General features: G+C 33.6%; 2 long non-coding RNA genes across 3 annotated transcripts; both read left to right on the top strand.

Annotated features, from left to right (window-relative positions):
• The first annotated feature begins 2,140 nt into the window (after positions 1-2,140).
• On the top strand, positions 2,141-3,266 carry LOC116402825. The gene is made up of 2 exons (XR_004215475.1): positions 2,141-2,766; positions 2,846-3,266. It is a non-coding gene; the product is annotated as an uncharacterized LOC116402825 (long non-coding RNA).
• Positions 3,267-5,140: 1,874 nt separating this feature from the next.
• LOC116402522 lies at positions 5,141-8,537 on the top strand. 2 transcript variants are annotated; one of them, XR_004214934.1, is made up of 5 exons: positions 5,141-5,612; positions 7,070-7,300; positions 7,370-7,537; positions 7,601-8,051; positions 8,144-8,537. It is a non-coding gene; the product is annotated as an uncharacterized LOC116402522 (long non-coding RNA). The 2 variants fall into 2 exon arrangements; XR_004214933.1 differs by having other exon boundaries at positions 7,595-8,051.
• The last annotated feature ends 13,444 nt before the right edge of the window (positions 8,538-21,981 follow it).

The raw sequence follows: 21,981 nt of genomic DNA, 5'->3' as shown, positions 1-21,981 counted from the left end.
ATCTTGATTCTGATGTTGGTGGCCCTCAAATGGTCATCCCACCACCTCCTCCGCACAAACAACCATAATCTGATGTTGGCGGTCCTCAAATGGTCATTCCACCCCCTCCTCCACACCATCATCTTGATTCTGATGTTGGTGGCCCTCAAATGGTCATTCCCACCACCTCCACCACAAACATCCACAATCTGATGTTGGCGGGCCTCAAATGGTCATTCCACCCCTCCTCCACACCATCATCTTGATTCTGACATAGGTGGCCTGCAAATGATCATTCCACTCCCTCCACCACACCATCATTTTGATTCTGATGTTGGCGGCCCTCAAATGGTTATTCCCCCTCCTCCACCACATGACATTCACCTTTAAAATAGAACATCGTTGATAATCCCCCAATGGTCATCCCACCGCCTCCCCCTCTATTATGTTCCATCCACAAAGTAATGTTTAGTGATATCATAACGATAATCCCCTACCTCCTCTATAAAGCAACTTTTATTGCATCCAATTCGATCACAACTTTAGATGTCTGATTCATTTCTTGTCACTTCCCTTGAAGTATTGAGCATAATAAGCTAATAATAATAATAATAATACTTACTATTATAAATATTATATGTCCATGCATATATATAGTGTATTTAGAAACAAGCTTTCACTCCCCGTTCTAAAACTTCCCTCTTTAAAAAGATGTTGGTGTCAGCCTACTCGTTAAAACATGCTTTGAAAACGTAAGATTAATAACACACCCTTTTCAAGAGTAAAGTATAATAATGTTGACAACACCTTCCATAAAATATGAGGGAACAACACCTGAAAATGTAGTCATTTCTACTTCTATAAAATTTGAAACGAAATTCAGATACTACATACAACTAGTTTGTCTCACCACACACATTCACATCGAATGAAAACTTCAAGTACAATATAAGGTGCAAACTACTTATTACATACATAAGTATTCAAACTAATTAGGGATCTTCCAAAACACAAGTCCACATTGTCTCTCTAGATGAGACTAACCACCCAGTGATGAATTACAAAAGTTTAAACTATACACACAAACAAAAAAAAAAAAAAAAGAAATTGAAGATCTACAAGAACGACTAAGCTGAAACAAAGCTTGGTCCTGGGTTGTTACTTGGGAAGGGAGAGAAAATATTGAAAAAATAAGCCGAATGCTTAGTGAGTAGCAAGTAATTTGATACAAATACACGTAAAAATATGCTTCATAAGATGTGTAAATACGCATCGATAAATAATGTATTAAATAAAACATTATAATCACATTTTCCCCAATCAACCAACCAACCAACCTGTAGCCAATCCGATCATGGAAAGACGTCTAAACATACGGCCAAGAGTAGCACGCACATGATCAAGGAATCATGCAGCCACAACTGGGTCACACATATTTAGTACCCGCCACAATAGTAACATCCATCTAATTCGACCACGATAGCATACTAAACACACGACCCAGAATAGCTCACATGTGATCCATAACCACAAGGAAACACGTGCCCAAACGGAGTCCACGCATTATTAGCTTACCACAGTAACAACATGAACCCGCTCCTTTGTGTAAAAAAGACACCCACCATGGGTTATAATAGGCCCGAAGCCATATCTCAATTCTCCCTCCATATCCTCACCTAGGCTCAGGTTCTCGGATCTTCGGTCACGACCTCTTTCAGCCCCAGAACCTCCTGACAACCATAGGTGACACTACGAAAATACATTTACGTAGCCTACGAGTAAAATCACCTTAGTACATTGGTTTTGTGGTTTGGAAACCAACCTTTACATTCCATTACCATAAACCAACATCTATAATTATGTTTCATACTTTTTCCAGCAATTTAAAGCTAAAACAGAGTTTTCTTAATAAACAAACCAAACGTCCTCATCGATAAAACAAAGTAAACAATTTTCGTATCAAATGTTTGAAAGTAAACATTCATAGTAAAAAACAGAACTCGTGTAAAGACCCAAAGGTAAAAATATATATGTATATATATATTTTTTTATTTTTATATATTTTATATATTTTTTAATATTAATTTAAATAAAAAGAAAAGAAAAGAAAAATTCTTTATTATATATTTTTTTCTTTTTTTTTTTTTTTCTTTTTCTTTTCTCTTTTTTTTCTCTCTCTCTCTTCTTCTTCCTCCGTGCGCCGCGACCCCCATCAGGTTTCTTCTCCTTCCCGTTCGCAACAACCGCCGCCCCAACCGTCCTCTTCTCCTTCCCGTTCGCTGCAACCGGCCATCTCCATCTTCTCTTCTCCTCTCTGTTTCCGTCTCCATCTCCGGTTCGCGAAGCAACCTTGCAGCAGTCGTCCCGCGCGCCGATCTGCCATCTCCACCACCGGTTCTGTCTCCGTCGAAGCCACGGTTCTACAACTGTCTCTGCCGGTTCTGTCTCCGTCGAAGCCACGGTTCTCTCTCCGTCGACCACGCTCCCCACTCACAACCGTCGCTCCACCTGCTATCGACGTCGGCCGACTAGTTGCGGTAACCGTTCAGATTTGCTGTAACCGTTCAGATTTGCTGTAACCGTTCAGATTCGCGGTCTGTTCGCGACGGTCTCCATCCGTGAAGTCCAGCCGCCACGTTCCCTTTGGCCGACCGCTGACCGACCCACACTTAGGATTTTTGCTGCGAGTTCGACAGTCGTGCGTTGAGGTGTTGGGAGTAACGTTTGGCTCCCTTACATTCACAACCAGTTTGTGAATTGTTGAAGGTTCAGTTCGCCATTATATCGGTGAGTTAAAACTTACGTTGAGGAAAATAAGTGGGATATGTATCGTGAAAGTAATTGAATTTTGTGTTGTTATGTTTAGGATTGTTTCGAGGACGTTAGTTGATTAAGGAGCTTCCCTAACTTTGAGGTAAGGGATTTTCTACTGGACTCAATTATGATTGTGAACTGTATGTGTGTTGAATGTATACTGTGCATTGACTGAAAATATATATGAACGCATGTGAATTGAAGTAGACTTAACGTCGAATGTATATCGTGATTTTCATGGAATATATATATAAGTGTGTGTATGTGGACAGGATGAAGATTGTAGATTGTGTTTGTATGAGATGCAGGTGTGAAATTGTGATTCTCGTTTAGATTGGGTGTACGTTACACTAAAGCATGATTGTGTGCTGGTGAACTGAGGGGTGTATTGACTGTATAGTTGATTGACTGACGTATTAGTACATCATTGACAGACATATGACTAAAGTAAAATAAGTTGACTGTTAGGACGTTGAGAGAAAGAATTTTATGTTTTGAAGTAACTGAAAGATGGATTGAATGGAATGAGGAGAAAATTGTTAGTTTTATTAGGATGTGTACCTTGTAGGTGTCCCACGGGATCACCAATTTACTTTGCACCTTCGGGAGCATTAGACTGATATGTGTTTCTGCAGAACACTAGACTGATATGTACGTCCCTCGGGGCGTTAGACTGAGATGTGTATCCTACGGGATCACAAGACTGCGACTGTACAGGGTGTCCCAATAGAACGTTAATAATTTATTTTCCCCTGACGGGACCAGTAGAGGGTCTCTTACTGAGTATTTAAATACTCACCCTTCTTATGTTTAATTTTCAGGCAAAGGTAATAAAGGCAGCAAACCGGCGAGGGACAGGAAGGAAGCGTGATGCCATAGGAAACGTGTATTTGCTTCCGCTTATAGGTTTCTTGTGAGGTTTAAGATGATTTGAAATTTTGCTTACAAACGTTTATTGTAAATAGAATTGTTTTTATGTTTTCTTGAATGTTTGAAATTCAGGCCTGACTTAAAGATGTTTTTAAATTAGCTTACGTTTCGTTTTATATTAATCAAAGTCTTTTATTTGTTAAAAATTAATGACCTCGACTTACTTAGAAAAGTTGGGTCGTTACAACTCGTTCTCCTAGGATTATACGCTTGCCCCACTTTGGTTTGGTCGGATACAAAGATTAGACCTCTCAGTTACCTTCACATAGCAAGACGTCACAATAATCTCCAAAACATTTCGTTACTAGAATTTAAGTTATTTATTTTATAAAGGCTTAAATTCTCATTTTCATCTTTAATTTGTATCAAACCCTACATATTTTAATTTAGGCTAAAATTATACTTTTCGAACGCTTAGCTTCAACTTAAAAGTCTGAACACCATAAACAACCAACATAAATCAATCTTAGTGGTATTTAATTCCATACTTTTCCAAAAAGTTTCAACTTTAGAAGGTTAAATTCAACAAGTCATAAGTTCTTCAATACTTAATAGAAAATTATGTATTTTATATCAAACTCTTCATTTTGGAACCCTCTACAACTAAGTTGAAGAAACTGAAATGAGATTCCTCATAGATTAACACACAATTCGATCGAAACACGGTAAAGCAAACTCACGTCTTTTTGCTTACTTTCAATTTTGATCCTGAAATTTAACCTACTTTCCGTCATTTTTAGTTACCGAATTCTTCATGAAAGTTCACTACAACAAAAATGGTATATTACAACAGTTATTTTCTGTCGCGAACAAAATCTGTGATAGTTATTTACAGTCATAGTATCGCCTGTTGTGGAAAGTCCTTCCATGACAGTTTTAAAAAACTGTCACAATAAGTTTTTTCATAACAGAAAATAAAAGTTATTAATTACTATTTTATGACAACAAATAATTGTCATATTTTATTTTAGACAACAAATAACTATTATCATTTGCAAATTAACGATAGTTACAAAAATGTCCTGAATTCGTTTATTATGACATTTTTTATCACTACTACAAAAATAGGCTCTCTTGACGTTTGTAGTTTTAATTTCTTTACGTTTTTTGAAAAAAACGTCAAGAAATGGGTGATTTCAAAGAAAAACGTGAAGAATTTTTATGAAAAGGCGGAGATTTGCCACTCTTCAACTTTCTTGACGTTTTATCAACTGTCAAGTATTATTTATTTATTCTTGACGTTTTAAAAACGTCAAGTAATATCTATTAAATTCTTGGCGTTTTTAAAACGTCAAGAATGTTATAATTTCTGAATTTCTTCATATTTTTTAAACGTCAAGTGAAATTATATTCTTGACGTTTAAAAAACGTCAAGTTCTATTAAATAAAAAAAAGAGAAAGGCACCGTTTTCAAGATTTTCGTGCTTTGCCCTAAATATCCCAATTTCCAAATTTCCCAATTTCGCATCATCTTCTTCTTCTTCGTAATTTCTCAATTTTTAATCATCTTCTTCTTCTTTACGGCTAAGTATTCAAAATCTCCATCTTCTTCTTCACGCTTGAGCTTCTGAAATCTTCTTCTCCACGTCGTCGTTCGTCACGCCGCCATCTCTTTACCCTTCTCCGTCTTCGAAAAGTAACCATTGATCTTTCGCTCCTCTCATCTTCGTCGTTCTTGACGTTGGGGAAGCCCTATCCCATGCTCGTTCTGGAAGACATTCGAAATTTGTTTTCACACTCGTTTGAAATCACCATTCGAAATCACCACTGGGGATTAATTTCATCTCTTCACACCTATCTCTTCGCACTCGATCTCTTCATTCTGAAAAATCCACTGATTGAAGTCCTCCAAACAAACACATTTTGTTCTCTGCCACAAACTGAATTAGGTGCATTGTTATGATAAATTGATGCTTTAAAACTGATTTCGATGCTTATGAAATTGTCTTGATTTTTTTACTTTTATGGTTTCTTCAAGATTGGAATCTATGTTTAGTGTATGGTTGATTAGAATGAAGCATATATATTTTATTCTAAAGTTAAAATGAAGCACTAAGCTTATGATCCGGAAGCTTCCGTTTCAACGTTTAGTTCGTGAAATTGCTCAGAATTTCAAAACCGACCTGAGGTTCCAGAGCAGTGTCGTCGCGACGCTTCAGGAAGCGGTCGAAGCCTATTTGGTTGGTTTGTTTGAGGATACAAATCTTTGTGCTATTTATGCTAAGAGGATAACCATTATGCCTGAGGATATTCAATTGGCAAGGAGGATTAGAGGGGAAAGGGCTTAGAGGGATTGGCTTGATTATTGTGTTTTTAGTTTTTTACTTTTTAAGTGTTTTTTTTTTGTCTCTAGATTTAGTCTATGGTGTAAATCTACTCTCTTTTGATATCCTGTCCCATGAGTATATCGTAGGTCACATGTATATGAGACTTAACAATCTGTTTGCTAAATGAATTATCTCTTTACATTTATTATCTCTGTCTAAATTTGTTGCTTTCAAATGGTATGAGTAAATATTATTTTGTTGTTGTTCTAGTGAAGTCGTAAGTTCAATTCTGTTTTACCCTTTCTTGGGTTCCTATATTTTGATAATGTGAATCAAGTTTTCGTTAACAACAATCTCTGATGTTTCACTACATTGGTTTGTTGGTGTATGAAGATTGGGACTGTTATTGATTGAAGCCTAAGGTTGGATTATTCTTGGGCTGAACAGTCACTTGTTAGAAGGTTTCATTGATATCTCTAATGAAAGTTTTAGTTTAGAATACAAAATTTTGGGATGCCTCATGTATATACCTATTGATTTTCTTGACTTCCTCGAGACTTTGAGGTATTGCATCAACACATTGTTTCACCAATCAGGTGCTTTCCTTCTGTTTCACCTACACATAAACACAATTTTTGCAATTTCTGACACGCATAAAAAAAAGAAAAGTAGAGATAAACCTCATAAAATACATACATAGATAGAAAGAGAAACAAAAAGTTGCATACTGCATTTGCAAGTGGGTACTGTGTTAGGAAGATAGTGTAAGAAAGCTTGACTTACTCCCAATATAAGCAACATCACTAGAATAGAATATACATGCTTCATTTTAACTTTAAAATTTTATTTGTTTTTTTTTTAACTTTAAAAGTTAATTATCATTTTAACTTTCTATATCTTCTTCTTCTTGATTGTGATAAGGCACATGGATACCAACATAATATTATAATGGTTTGTTTTACAGTTCTCAAACTAATAGTACCATAAGTTTATTATGTCCATTCATTTCAATTGATTAGTTTTAAATTTTGCTTTAAACTTGTATACTATGCTAATTGTTTCTTGATTTTGATTGACAGCCTTTGATTCATATATCACATGGACAATTTAACTAACAAAGAACTTGGTGTTGATGAGTTGAATGCAATATTTGGAATTGAGGATGATGAACATCTTGGTACTGAAAATGAAACCTCAAAGCAAATATGTAGACCACGAGGACCAACTATTATGTTCGATGTAACTCACATTAGAAGTTTGGGAGAGAAGAAGGTGGTTGTGTGAAACTTTACATTGGCGGCCTATATAACGTAAGTCAATTTCATTTGTTTAGATCTAAATATATGCATCTCGTTTACGAGTTTATAATATTTTTGTAGGTACTTGTATTCATCTGTTCTTGGTTCGAAGGAAAATGTATTGTATGTCTTTGTAGATTCGTCCCTCACCTCTGTCGAACACACACAAGAATCTCGAGTTCGAAACTTATGTAGTAGATTGATGCTCTCAAAAAGTAACGAAATAGTTCTTGCTCCTTTTAATCCTGGGTAAGTCAAGTTATTTTATTTGTTGCATTGCAAAAAACTAGTACTAATATTTTGTAGAATTAGGGGTCATTTGGCACTGCTGGCCATATGCGTATGATGGTACAATATTCTACCTTGACTCACTAAGGACAACATCGAAGTCAACTACAAGATATATAACCAACACATAAGTTAATCTTCTATATCATTTAGTGAAGACTCTTATATGCATGTACAATATTTAAAAATTTGTTCAGTCTTATATCTTGTCAAAACAGAGCAATAGCGATGTTTCAGTCACAAAAGGACATTAAGAAAAGTAGAAAACAAACTTTATGGCGAATAGTAAAGGCAAGTACAAACATTTAAAGTCATTATATTTTGTAGACTACTAGCAATTAGGATTACTTCGTTATTCAAATTTGTTGATTTTATATAGTGTCCTCTACAAGTCGGGAGTACTGAGTGTGGATACTACGTCATGAGGTATATGAGAGAAATTGTGACTAGGGGAAGCATTGTCATATCCGATGCGGTATGTTATTATATCAAACAATTTCTTTTATGAGTCAATTGGTTTATTTGTATAGTGACTCAATTCATTTAATTTATTTTGCATGTTTATAGATTGATACACGAAGATCATACTAACAGGCAGAACTAGACGAGGTGCGAGTTGAGTTAGCTGACTTTCTGGGTTCGTACATATGATTGTGACCAATTATTTGTGATTCTGAAGTAGGAATTTTTTGTTGTGGCGCTGCTTATGATCTGAAACTTTATGTATAGAAACTTTAGGTGATAATTCTTTTGAATTGTTCATATGGGGGAGGGGGGTTGATTGGTATACTTTTTATTAGATTCATTATAGCTATCATCTTTTGTGACTTTCTAAGTTGAGTTGGATTCATGGCAATCTAATGAAATATTCATATCTATATATAGTCATGAAATATTCATATCCATGTAAAGTCTTCGAATTGATTGTATATGATATATGGAGAATGGTTTTATATATTCATATATGTTCGAGTTTTGAAACTATATTTGATGAATACCGTTGATCATATATATATATATAATATATAATATATATATTATATATATTTATGAAACTGTTGTTGGACAACTGTACAGGACTATTAGATCAGCACAATACACGAACAAAAATATAATTCAATTACAATTTTTTTTAAAAAAATTGAAACATGCTTGACAGTTTTAAAATGTCAAACAAGTCAATTCTTGACGGTTTTTAAATGTCATGAAAATATGTATATTTGACGTTTATAAAACGTCAACGTTCTCCATTCTTGACGTTTTATCAACCGTCAAGAACTTTGGCTTTCTTGACAGTTTAAAAACGTCAAGAGAGCATGTTTTTGTAGTAGTGTATATTTCAAGGATATGTCAATCGTGATAGTTTTTATAAAAATAAATATCATCTTTTTTATGTTGACGATAGTTACAATAATGTAACGAATTCGTATATTAATTAGGACATTTTTTCCTTGTCAAGGATCGACCAATCATGACAGTTTTTATAAAATTAAATTGTCATTATTTTGCTATTGGCGACAGTAACAAAATGTCACAAATTCGTATATTTTGACATTTTTTCCTTGTCAAGAAAAGTTAGATTAAGCTTATAAACACTACTTTCACTATGTGTAATTCACCAACTTTTTTTAATAAAGAAAACGTTTTCAAAATGACAAAAACCATGTCAAAAGTTAGAAAGCTAAAAATAGGTAGTTTTTACAAACTTCATTTTTTTTTTTTTTTAACATGGCTTAGGATTCAGATGTATTTTCAAGGAAGGTGAAAAGTTCACCAAAAGTTGTGAGAAAATAAGAACAAAAGGTTATCAAACAGATCTTAAATAAGGTACGTAATTTCCATATTAAATATCTCAAGTCTTCCTTGTCAATTTCAATGGTTGCACACCGTAAACTAATTCACAATAATCCTTATTTCACTTCACACAAACAACTTTATTTGGATACTACTCAACAAAGCTGATGACAGATTCAATTTCCTATTTCAATGAAGCCAAGTTTCCAATTTTTGAGCAATATAAATACTGAGATCAAAATAAAAAACAAAAAAGATTGTCTTTTAATTCACATATGCCACTAAATGTCCCCTTATACATACCATTTTCTTCCTGAGTTGAAATCTGTGTCTTGAAATGCAACTCAAAAAAACTGGATTTCCACCACCAGTTTTACCGGTTCATGATTAGATTTTATGTATGGTTATAATTCTTCGTTCTGATGAAATGCAACTTAGTCACCAGAAAATCCTAGAAAAAAATGGCTTCTACTGGCAATCCAACAGGACTCACTAAAGTATTCATTATATCTTGGACTCTCTCAGCCATACCCACCCATCCATGTGTTCAATAACCAAGGAAAGATTTGACATGTATCTATCATCTTATCTCAGAAAATATGCAATTTATGTTCATTATCTTAAAAGATATTTAACTATTGAAGAGAAGAACTTACGTGAAGATTTTCCATGAGGCAGTGTTGTAATCATTCTCGAGTCTAATGTTCAAGCCACCATTACCAGTATCATGTCTTCAGCAAAGATATAGAACAGTAACTAACCAGAGTAGTCCTTGCACAATAATAGATAATAGAACTCCACAATCATAGTATACAAAAAACAAGAAATTAAATAATAATGATCCACATTTTTCAATTAACATACTTGAATGTTATTTCAACTTAGTTGCTCAACATAAAACAAATCAATATGGACAAAAAAAAAAATAACGAAAACAAGAAATGAACTCCTTTGAAATATGAGAAGGCAGCAAAGACATGGAAACAGTCAAACCTTGGATTTTAGTGCAACACGTTCAGTTCACCATTTCCCATTTTCTTCTTTACTATGTTTGCTTGTTTCTTGGAAATTTTGATTTCTTCCTTTCAAACTCCACAATTTCTTAATCCTTAAAATCGTTGTCAAACTGTTATAGGTCACACTACCAAACTTTTTAAAGATTAATAAATATACAGTTCAGTTCAAATTTGGGTTCTAGCATTTTCTTTCACCAAAGACCCAACATTGAAGTTACAAATCTAGGTTGATAGTTCAAATAGATCTTAAAATTGAATCATGAAAAGCTAGTGGGTAAATACCAAACTCAGGGCAGGAAGTTTCTAATAATTTACACTAGAATTGCACAAATAGGCTAACAATAATAACAAACCATTATTTTGACCACATGAGTTGCAGTCAAATCCTTCCACTACCAATTTGTGGAATTAAAGCAAATGGGTTGGTTTATACCTCTTTTGCTAACTTTCTTAACATTATAACTTCTTGACTAAAAAATCGGGCAATTTGCGATTAGTAAAAAACTTCTCATTCAACAACACAATTTAAAATTATATAACAACCTAATTAAGTTAGATAAAATATATCCCAATAGTAATTTGGTTAATAAATTTTATTTTTTCAATATCAATAGAAGATGAGAGATTCAAGACATAGACCTACGAGCAATAAAACTTACTTCTTTGTTGAGTTATGCTTGTTTCGATGGTTTTAAGACAACCATCAATAATTAATTCATACAATCTTTTACATTTTTTTTTTCTTTTTCCTTTGTTTCTTTGTTTTGTTTTGTTTTTTTTTTTTATTATTAAAAGTTCCCAAAAGTCTACTTTTTACTTTTAAAATTGTTTTTAGTACAAATTGGAGAGGCGGAGGAATTGGACCATGAATTTTTTAGTTCTCAAAATGCACTGATACCCATTGACATAAACTGTTATAACTACCATCATTAACTAAGATTTCGTTTTGTTTTTACAGAAGGTTATCGTTGGAAGATTTATGGTAATACAAGCATATGAAATTATTTTTTTCACGGATAGCTACTTTTTGTTATTCTCATTTAATTTCTCTAAGTAGTAATTAAATTCTCTTAAGCACGATATTGGATGTTTTTAGATGAAAGTTAAGATTGTTGAGTTTTAGGCATTAAAATGGACCATTAAAACTGCTTGGGTATAACTTTATCGATTTCAATTTTATTGAGTTGCGTACCAATTATGATTAAACTATAATTCTTGTTTTCGCCAACAAAACCATCTTATATATACCCTTCGTTCGTCCATCCATTTCCACAAGATTAATCATCTATTCTCCATTTTCTACTGACCAATATGGAGAAAACACAAACAATTTATCTTCTTTTTCTATCGCTTTTGTCCATAGCCACAATGTCACATTGTCGTGGTACGTATTCAAGAATATTAATTTCCGTTTTTATAGATATACGTATACATATATCACGTATGCATGTGTTTTAATTCCTTGTTTGTGTATTTACAGTGTTGCTTCATGTTGACCCACAATCTGATGTTGGCGGACCTCAAATGGTCATTCCACCCCTTCCGCCACACCATCATCTTGATTCAGACGTTGGTGGACCACAGATGGTCATTCCACCACCTCCACCACACCATCATCTTGATTCTGATGTTGGCGGCCCTCAAATGGTTATCCCTCCTCCCCCACCGCACAAGCTTCCACAATCCGATGTTGGTGGCCCTCAATTGGTCATTCCACCCCTCCACCACACCATCATCTTAATTCGGACGTTGGTGGCCCTCAAAATGGTCATCCCACCACCTCCTATGCACAAACATCCACAATCAGATGTTTGCGGTCCTCAAATGGTCATTCCACCCCCTCCTCCACACCATCATCTTGATTCTGATGTTGGTGGCCCTCAAATGGTCATTCCACCACCTCCTCCGCATAAACATCCACAATCTGATGTTGGCAGGCCTCAAATGGTCATTCCACCCCCTCATCCACACCATCATCTTGATTCTGACGTTGGTGGCCCTCAAATGGTCATCCCACCACCTCCACCGCCCAAACATCCATAATCTGATGTTGGCGGGCCTCAAATGGTCATCCCACCCCCTCCTCCACACCATCATCTTGATTCTGACATAGGTACCCTGCAAATGATCATTCCACCCCCTCGACCACACCATCATCTTGATTTTGATGTTGACGACCCGAAAATGGTTATTCCCCTTCCTCCACCACATCACATTCGCCTTTAAAATCGAACATCATTGATGATCCCCCAATGGTCATCCCACCGCCTCCCCCTCTATTATGTTCCATCCACAAAGTAATGTTTAGTGATATCATAACGATAATCCCCTACCTCCTCTATAAAGCAACTTTTATTCCATCCAATTCGATCACAACTTTAGATGTGTGATTCATTTCTTGTCACTTCCCTCGAAGTATTGAGCATAATAAGCTAATAATAATATTAATACTTACGATTATAAATATTATATGTCCATGCATATATATAGTGTATTTAGAAACAAGCTTTCTCTCCCCGTACTAAAAATTCCCTCTTTAAAAAGATGCTGGTGTCAGTCTACTCCTTAAAACATGCTTTGAAAACGCAAGATTTATAAAACACCCTTTTCAAGAGAAATGTATAATAATTTTGACAGCACCTCCCCTAAATATGAGGGAACCACACCTGAAAATGTAGTCATTTCTACTTCTATAAAATTTTAAACGGAATTCAGATACTACATACAACTAGTGTGTCTCACCACACACCTTCAGATTGATTCAAAACTTCAAGTAGAATATAAGATGGAAACTACGTATTACATACATAAGTATTCAAACTAATTAGGGATCTTCCAAAACACAAGTCCACAGTGTCTCTCTAGATGAGACTAACCACCTAGTGATGAATTACAAAAGTTTAAACTATACACATAAATAAAAAAAAAAAAGAAGTGAAGATCTACAAGAGCGACTGAGCTAAAACAAAGCTTGGTCCTGGGTTGCTACTTGAGAAGGGAGATAAAATATTGAAAAAATAAGTTGAATGCTTAGTGAGTAGCAAGTAATTTGATACAAATACACGTAAAAATATGCTTCATAAGATGTGAAAATACGCATCGATAAATAATGTATTAAATAAAACATTATAATCACATATTCCCCAATCAACCAACCAACCTGTAGCCAATCCGATCATGGAAAAAAGTCTAAACATATGACCAAGAGTAGCACGCACATGATCAAGGAATCATGCAGCCACAACTAGGTCACGCATATTTAGTACCCGCCAAAATAGTAACATCCATCTAATTCGACATGATAGCATACTAAACACACGACCTAGAATAGCTCACATGTGATCCATAACCACAAGGAAACACGCGCCCAAACGGAGCCCACACATTATTAGCTTACCACAGTAACAACATGAACCCGCTCCTTTGTGTGAAAAAATGGGTTATAATAGGCCCGAAGCCATATCTCAATTCTCCCTCCATATCACCTAGGCTCAGGTTCTCGGATCTTTGGTCACGACCTCTTTGAGCCCAAAAACCTCCTAACAACCATAGGTGACGCTACGAAAATACATTTACGTAGCCTTCGAGTAAAATCACCATAGTACATTGGTTTTGTGGTTCGAAAACCAACCTTTACATTCCATTACCATAAACCAACATCAATAATTATGTTTCATACTTTTTAAAGCAATTTAAAGCTAAAACAGAGTTTTCTTAATAAACAAACAAAACGTTCTCATCGATAAAACCAAAGTAAACAATTTTCATATCAAATGTTTGAAAGTAACCATTCATAGTAAAAAACAGAACTCGTTCTCCTAGGATTATACGTTTGCCCCACTTTGGTTTGGTCGGATACAAAGATTAGACCTCTCAGTTACCTTCACATAGCAAGACGTCACAATAATCTCCAAAACATTTCATTTTCATCTTTAATTTGTATCAAACCCTACATATTTTAATTTAGGCTTAAATTCTCATTTTCATCTTTAATTTGTATCAAACCCTACATATTTTAATTTAGGCTAAAATTATATTTTTTGAACGCTTAGCTTCAACTTAAAAGTCTTGACACCATAACAACCAACATAAATCAATCTTAGTGGTCTTTAATTCCATACTTTTCCAGAAAGTTTCAACTTTAGAAGGTTAAATTCAACTAGTCATAAATTCTTCAGTACTTAATAGAAAATTATGTATTTTGTATCAAACTCTTCATTTTGGAACCCTCTACAACTGAGTTGAAGAAATTGAAATGAGATTCCTCATAGATTAACACACAAGAACTTACGTGAATATTTTCCATGACGCAGTGTTGTAATCATTCTCAAGTCAAATGTTCAAGCCACCATTACCAGTATCATGTCTACAACAAAGATATAGAATAGTAACTCACCAGAGTACTCCTTGCAGAATAATAGAGAATAGAACTCCACAATCATAGTAAACAAAAAACAAGAATTAAATAATAATGATCTACATTTTTCAATTAACATACTTGAATCCTATTTCAACTTAGTTGCTCAATATAAAACAAATCAATATGGACAAAAAAAAAATAACAAATACAAGAAACGAACTCTCTCCCTTTGAAATATGAGAAGGCATCAAAGACATGGAAACAGTCAAAACTTGGATTTTAGTGCAACACATTCATTTCCCATTTTCTTCTTTACTATGTTCGCTTGTTTCTTGGAAATTTTGATTTCTTCCTTTCAAACTCCACCATTTTCTTAATCCTTAAAATCATTGTCAAACTGTTGTAGGTCACACTACCAAACTTTTTAGAGATTAATAAATATACAGTTTAGTTCAAATTAGGGTTCTAACATTTTCTTTCACCAAAGCCCCAACATTGAAGTTACAAATTCGGGTTGATAATTCAAATAGATCTGAAAATTCAACCATGAAAAGCTAATGAGAAAATACCAAACTCAGGGCAGGAAGTTTCTAAGAATTACACTAGAATTGTACCAATAGGCTAACAATAATAACAAATAATTATTTAGACGGCATGAGTTGCAGCCAAATTTTGATTTCCAATTCCACCTTGTCATTGGTTGTTTCTGTGAATGCAATGTACTCTCCAATGGCTTCAGAACCCATCTCCTATATGTTGGATTCCATGTGAATGAGTCAATGTGATATATTGATGGTTCTTTTTATGAAAAACATCCCTCATAGTTTTGATTTTATAGGAGATATGTGTTTGTTTTGTCTACCATCATATTCATCATATTCAATATTGTTGTTTACGATCATTTTTCTAATGTGAATCACATTTTTTCTTTATGGTTGGCTATGTGATGAAGCATTTTGGTAGCTTACAATATGTTTGATTTTCATTCGTTTGAATTAGGAAAATTCTAAGAAACGTTTTATTTTGTTGAGAATACAAAGGGAAAAAGGAGATTGTGTTTTGTTTTGTTCTCTATTAAGTTGATTAACTTCTTCATCGGTATGTATTTTGCAGGTTAGACGACCTACGGGGATTATTTGTACAGTTTGGTCCTCTTAAGGACACTTATTTGTCACGAGATTATTATTCCGGGTAGGGTACTTTGGAAGATTGTTATATTGATTTTGTATGCATGTGGTGTGTATATGCATGTCTGAATTTTTTTTTTCTGGATGTTAACTCATTTAGTCCTTTAGTTCTGGACGTATCTGATCTACTTTACATATTTGTAAATATGTTTTTATTGATGGTTGGTCCTATAGTGTTTGCTTAATGGTTTGAAAATGGTCCTATGTTTTCAATTATTTGGTTTTCCAATAATAACATACAATCTGTTTATGGACTTTGGTTGTTTTTATTGAAAGTGATAATGTTTGAAGACAACCAATGAAGTAATAAGAGTATCTTGTAGAATAAAAGAAGCATGAATTTTTTTTTTGTGTGTTGATGACATTCAAGTTCTGATAACTTAATGTTTACGTGTAGATTCAGTCGAAGTTGGGTTACAGTACATTGAGAAGTTCAAGTCTTGAAGAATTTCATCTCAATTTTTTCTTAGTAACTCAGAAGGTTAGCATGGTGATGTTAATATTCTCTTGTTAGAGCTCTCTATCGATGTTTCTGTCACTCCTAATCGATAGATTAATGATCAATGATGCCACTAGTTTAAAGGGCATTTTGGAAAAACATGCTAAGTTCTTTTTTTTTTATTAAGATTCTCTGTAAATATTAAGTATTAGGGGTGGGTGTGGAAATGGATGGAGAGGTTGGAGAATGAAATCTGTCTTCCTTTTTTTTCTTTTTTTTGTGGAGAGGGGGGATTTTCAAGATGAGCGTATATCAAAAGACGAATGAGATATTTAAAAAAAGAGTTGTAAACTCTTTAGGATTGTATCAAGAAAAGAAACAGATAAACGATATATTATTATTTATGAATGTATTGAAATGCTAATGATGTTGTGTGATATTGTTTGTCCCGATATAGGATGTTTGAGTCACACAACAAGCCTTGAATTATGTTATTCAATACTTCTTATGTGCGTGTCATTAATTTTTAAGATTATATGACAACAAGTATTCTTTATTATTTTCGTAAAAATATCATTACCTATTCATTGATTTCTGAATTTTTTATGGTTAATTTGCATTATTTAGTAGATTTTATGGCAAGGAATTGGAAAAGGTTTTCTTTTGAAATAACACTTGATTTGTTCCTTGAATGTTGTTAAGGTATTTCCTTTAGTGACGTTTTTTCTCAGTATTGGTGTTTTTGAGTGAGTGGGTAAATTACAAATATATAGACTTAGTGGGGTGGAGTAGAGAAAGGAGAGAGTGAATTTTTCTTTTATTTATATTATTTTAATGTAGATATTGTTCATTAATGCTAACTTGTTTGTAGTTTGTTATGTTACTCTCTGTCCAAAATTCTATCTACTTTGTTAATGTTAGTTCTTTTCTCCATATTTGCAGTGGGGAATCTATGTTACTAGTTTGTGAGAAGAGATTGTTGCTTCTTTTGAGAAAGTTAATTTTAAAAGAATACAATCTTTTGCTTCCTCCTTAAAGAGCTCAATGGAATTTTCTTTTGTTTCCAAATTTATTTTATATTTCTCAGCCCCTGGGTTAATAATTCTAAAATTATGAATGATACTGAAGAGTTGAATAGGGAGCTCAATGGAATTTAACCCCTTCGATGCTATTATTTGCTTTATATATGTGTTTTTCTGAATGGAACGCATTGGGTCATGGGAGAACAACAAGAAAGCACCTCTTGAGGCTGAACTAAAACAAATTGAGGTAATTAGAAAACAAAATATATGTAATGTGTTTAAGTTTTATTTGTATAGTTAGTAGATGCTATTTACGATTTTAATTCTAGATTTTAGAAATTTCATTGAATATAAACTCACAACCTCAGAGAAGATTCCAAAATCTGTAATTCGATATTTCTCTTCATTGACGAAACTGCTCTTTACAACTATGTTTTTTTTTTCTTTTTTGTCGATTTCATTTGGATTGATTTTGTAATGAGAGCATGAAAAATTTGAGAAGAAGAAGGGAGAGTATATAGAGAAACTGAAGAACAAAATAGCATTGATACACAAAACAACATAAGAATATAAGGTTGTTATTGAAGAAAAGCATGCCGAAGAAAAGCTGAAGGCAAAGGCAGAGGAAATTGCTGCCAAACACAGGGCTACTGGAACTGCTCCTAAGAAGATTTTCAATTGTTTCTAATTTTAAATTAAACTATATATGTTTACAATAATTTTAAAGCTGAAATGTGCTTGATTTTCTGTAATGGTATGCTCTTGTTTCCATTTCTTATTGACTTGTTAAAAGTTAAGATGTTCAAAAAGCTAACCACAAAAGTTCTTATATTAGATATTTTTTATCTCTGACAGACTATCGATTCCAATTTGTAGAAACGATGTATTTAGGTACTTTAGAACCTCAGCTACCTTCAAGTAGATTGTACATTGTAAGGAAATCATAGTAAGGTATCCATCAACAATATTCATCTCTATACATTGAATCTAGGAGAAGAATTTCTGCATATCATCATACTCGGGGTGTATAAAGATTCAGAATTCATTTAGAAGTTTTAGTTTTCTTATTGTAAAAGTATTACGTTGCATATCTACATTTGTGCTTATTATTTTCCATGATCTTAAACGTCCAAATCCAATCACTAAAGTCTGATTACATGATGAAAATGTGATTCAGCCTTCAGATGTATGATCATAGAGAATTGGTAAGCATCCAATAGAAATGGAGCACGTAAGACAATAAAGGTATATATCTTATGAAGGCTAGCAACTCAAGATGATACCTCTAACATATAAAGAAGATAAGAACAATCTAACGATATAGTTAACAGGTAATATTTATTTCAAAGTATATACTCTTACAACTTTAGTTTTTGAAGTTATTGGCTTTCCATTTTTCACTCTTTGATGATTTGTCATTATTCAATTTTAGTGGTTATAAATGCTAAAACAAACTGTTGAATTGTTGCTTTACGAAACAAGATAAATACTTGAAAACAACCGATTGATACCAACAATATACCTGCTAGGATGCTACAATTTTTTTTTTTATCATGGATAGTATGCTTATATCGGTTGACTATTGCTACTTGTGTAAATTGCCATGGGTCTTATGTTTGTACTTATTGCTATTGCTAAATTGCTACTTGTGTAAATTGTCATGGATTTTATGTCTGTACTCATTGGTAGAGCTTTTTTTTATAAGAAACTAGGAGACCTTTAATTTATGTCAAGCCATAAATTATACAAGTTGTTCTAGTTTCATTTCTCTAGTACCTTAATATTTATTGGCTTCATTAATTGAAGTGGATTGCACATGAAAACTGTCTTCTTTCTGATATTTATAGATTTGAAAGTGTTCGACTCCTTAAGATGAAAACTTTTCAATTCTTGTTGGATAACGTTTCTTCCAACCTTAGTGACAGTGAACCACTAATGGATTCTTAAGTTTCATTCATCTAGATTATGGTTACTTATTCAATAATTTTCTTGTTGATTACTTATTTATATCCAGCTAAATTTTCTAAAGAGTAATGATACAAAATGGTAGACCAAGTGGATGTTAAGGTGATGTTGTTATTCTACATGTGTGCTTTGCTATGTAGTTGTTTCTCTTATCAACGTATGTAGTGATAGGTAGTTCTCAATGTTGAAATTTTCTATAAGAGTTGTACTCTCTTGTTCTATGATGGATGCTTATATTCATGTTGTCTTCGTAGGTTCTACTGGAGTCGACAACTTCACGAGTTTACTTTCAAAGAACATTTTCAGAGACGAACATTCTCGGTTGGTCGTTTATGCTTTAGCAGAAAATCTTGTTATATGTATTCTGATGCTATTTAAAATATTTTTTGATTAAGGGTTGAGATTCTGTACTTGTAAATTGTTGGAACTTGATTGGAAATGTACGAATATTATAAATTGTATTACAGCGTATATGTATTAAAGTGTCGGCTATTTTTTTCTATATGGGTGTCAATATTATAAATTCAAAATTGTCATTGTCGGCTACATTATTGTCATTTAAATGGTTCGTGTAATGGCGGAGTGGCAAGGAGTATAGGAAAAAACTATAGTAATCAAGTAATTTGCAACAAGAAAAACATGTCGTAATATATGAATTTGTAACAGTTATTACTTGTTGTGAATATGAAACCAATGACAGTTTTTTTTACAACATTAATTGTCACGATTGCTCTATCTTTGACAGAAAAAAAATGTCTTCCATAGCAAAACAATGACATTTAAAAAAAAAAAACTGTCGCGATTGACATATTCGTGACATCTAAAACATGTCACAATAAACGAATTCACGACATTTATTTAACTGTCGTTAATACATAAATGATGATAGTTATTTATTGTCACAAAATAAAATATGACAGTTATTTGATGTCGTAGAATGCTAACTAACGACATTTATTTTATGTCATGAAATAAGTTATTGCGACAGTTTTTGAAAACTGTCAAGGAAGGATTTTACATGACTCCCGCTTCTATGACTGAAAATAACTGTCATGGATTTTGTTCGCGACAGTAAATAACTGTCGTCGTAGACCATTTTTCTTGTAGTGTTGATAAATAAATGTCTATTGTGTCTACTACCATCAACAAATACTTACCTTTAGGCTCCTCCTAAGTTAGAGTTAGAGAACTCTTTCTCAACTAAGGATGAAGTTATTAGGCTCCCCTAAACACCAAAGAACAATCTTCTCATGAAAAAATGCACAGCAGAAAAACCAACAAAACACATCACCAAATAGTATCATATAAAATTAAAACAAGGAGAGGTGTCATATAATAAAAGAATATATCTTAAATCGAAATTTCCTTAAATAAACATGTCATAAACCTAAACACATTAAGGACCTTTTCAGGACCTTCTCCCTTTTGGTCTTGCTCTCTTTCAGCTTCAAGTCTTAACATTTTTTGGGTCTAATTTAAGTTAAAGATAAACCCATCATTTATTTTACATACATCACGTAGGGGTGTTTGCCCAAAAGAGGAAATTCAAACGAAGTTTAAAATTTCAGACCTTACCGACGACTCATGGAGTTGAAGGAAGTAGTGACAAGAGAACAACTTTGCAAAGAGAGAGAAAGATAAAAGGAACAAATGACTTACAAACAGAGGAGGTGACGGTCGTGGTTTGAATGTTGAAGAGATTGCGGCGGATTGGAGATGACAGGCACGGATTAAACACGTTACCATACAAGAGGTTTGTTGTTTGATAGAGGAGGTTGCAATAGTAATAGAGTGAGGAGACGGGAATGAGAGGACGGTGGTGGTGACGGGAACTGGCGTCGTCCAAAGATGGTCTTCTTCGCGTTTTGAGATGGCTTATTTGCGAGAGGAATGAGGGTTTTTAATTTGGGGAAATTTTTATTTGGGGGAAAACCCTTAAAACCCTTTACTTTTCATTTAAATTGAATTTAATTTTAATAAATTAAATAAATTATTTGATGTATCTTCTACGACATCAAATAACTGTCGCAAAAAATGCTATCTGAAAAATTTCGCCTTTTCCCACAAATGACGGGTATTTTTACCTTTTGTGACAGTTTTTTTTCCTCCCTTCCATTTTCTAATGTAAACAACTGTTGTAGTGGTTGTAGGAAATTTAAATTTCCTTTTTTTAAAAAAATTATCATAATAATAATAAATATATGTTATTATTATTATAACATTTCCAATTCTTTTCTCTCCTAATTTCTTTTCTTTAAAAAAGAAATAAATCTTCAAACAAAAATACAATTTAATTTTAAAGTAAGATACCTTAAAATTCGGGGTGTTACGTTCTTCCCTCCTTAAGAAACTTTCGTTCTCAAAAGTTCTAATCCTGAAATAACTCCGGATATCGAGTTTTCATCTCAGCCTCTCGCTCCCATGTCGCCTCTTCAATTCGATGATTCTGCCACAAAACCTTTATTAATGGAATGCTTCTATTACGAAGCATCTTTACCTCTCTAGCCAGAATCTCCACAGGTTGTTCCACATAGCTCAAATTCTCATCAATCTCCAAGGGTTCATAGTCCACTACATGAGATATATCTGCCACATACTTCCTCAACATCGAAACATGGAAAA

Source organism: Cucumis sativus, chromosome 3 (genome assembly GCF_000004075.3).
Source record: "Cucumis sativus cultivar 9930 chromosome 3, Cucumber_9930_V3, whole genome shotgun sequence".
Lineage (NCBI taxonomy): Eukaryota > Viridiplantae > Streptophyta > Magnoliopsida > Cucurbitales > Cucurbitaceae > Cucumis > Cucumis sativus.
The sequence above is the reverse complement of the archived record's forward strand: the minus strand, read 5'-3'. Positions and strand labels throughout refer to the sequence as shown.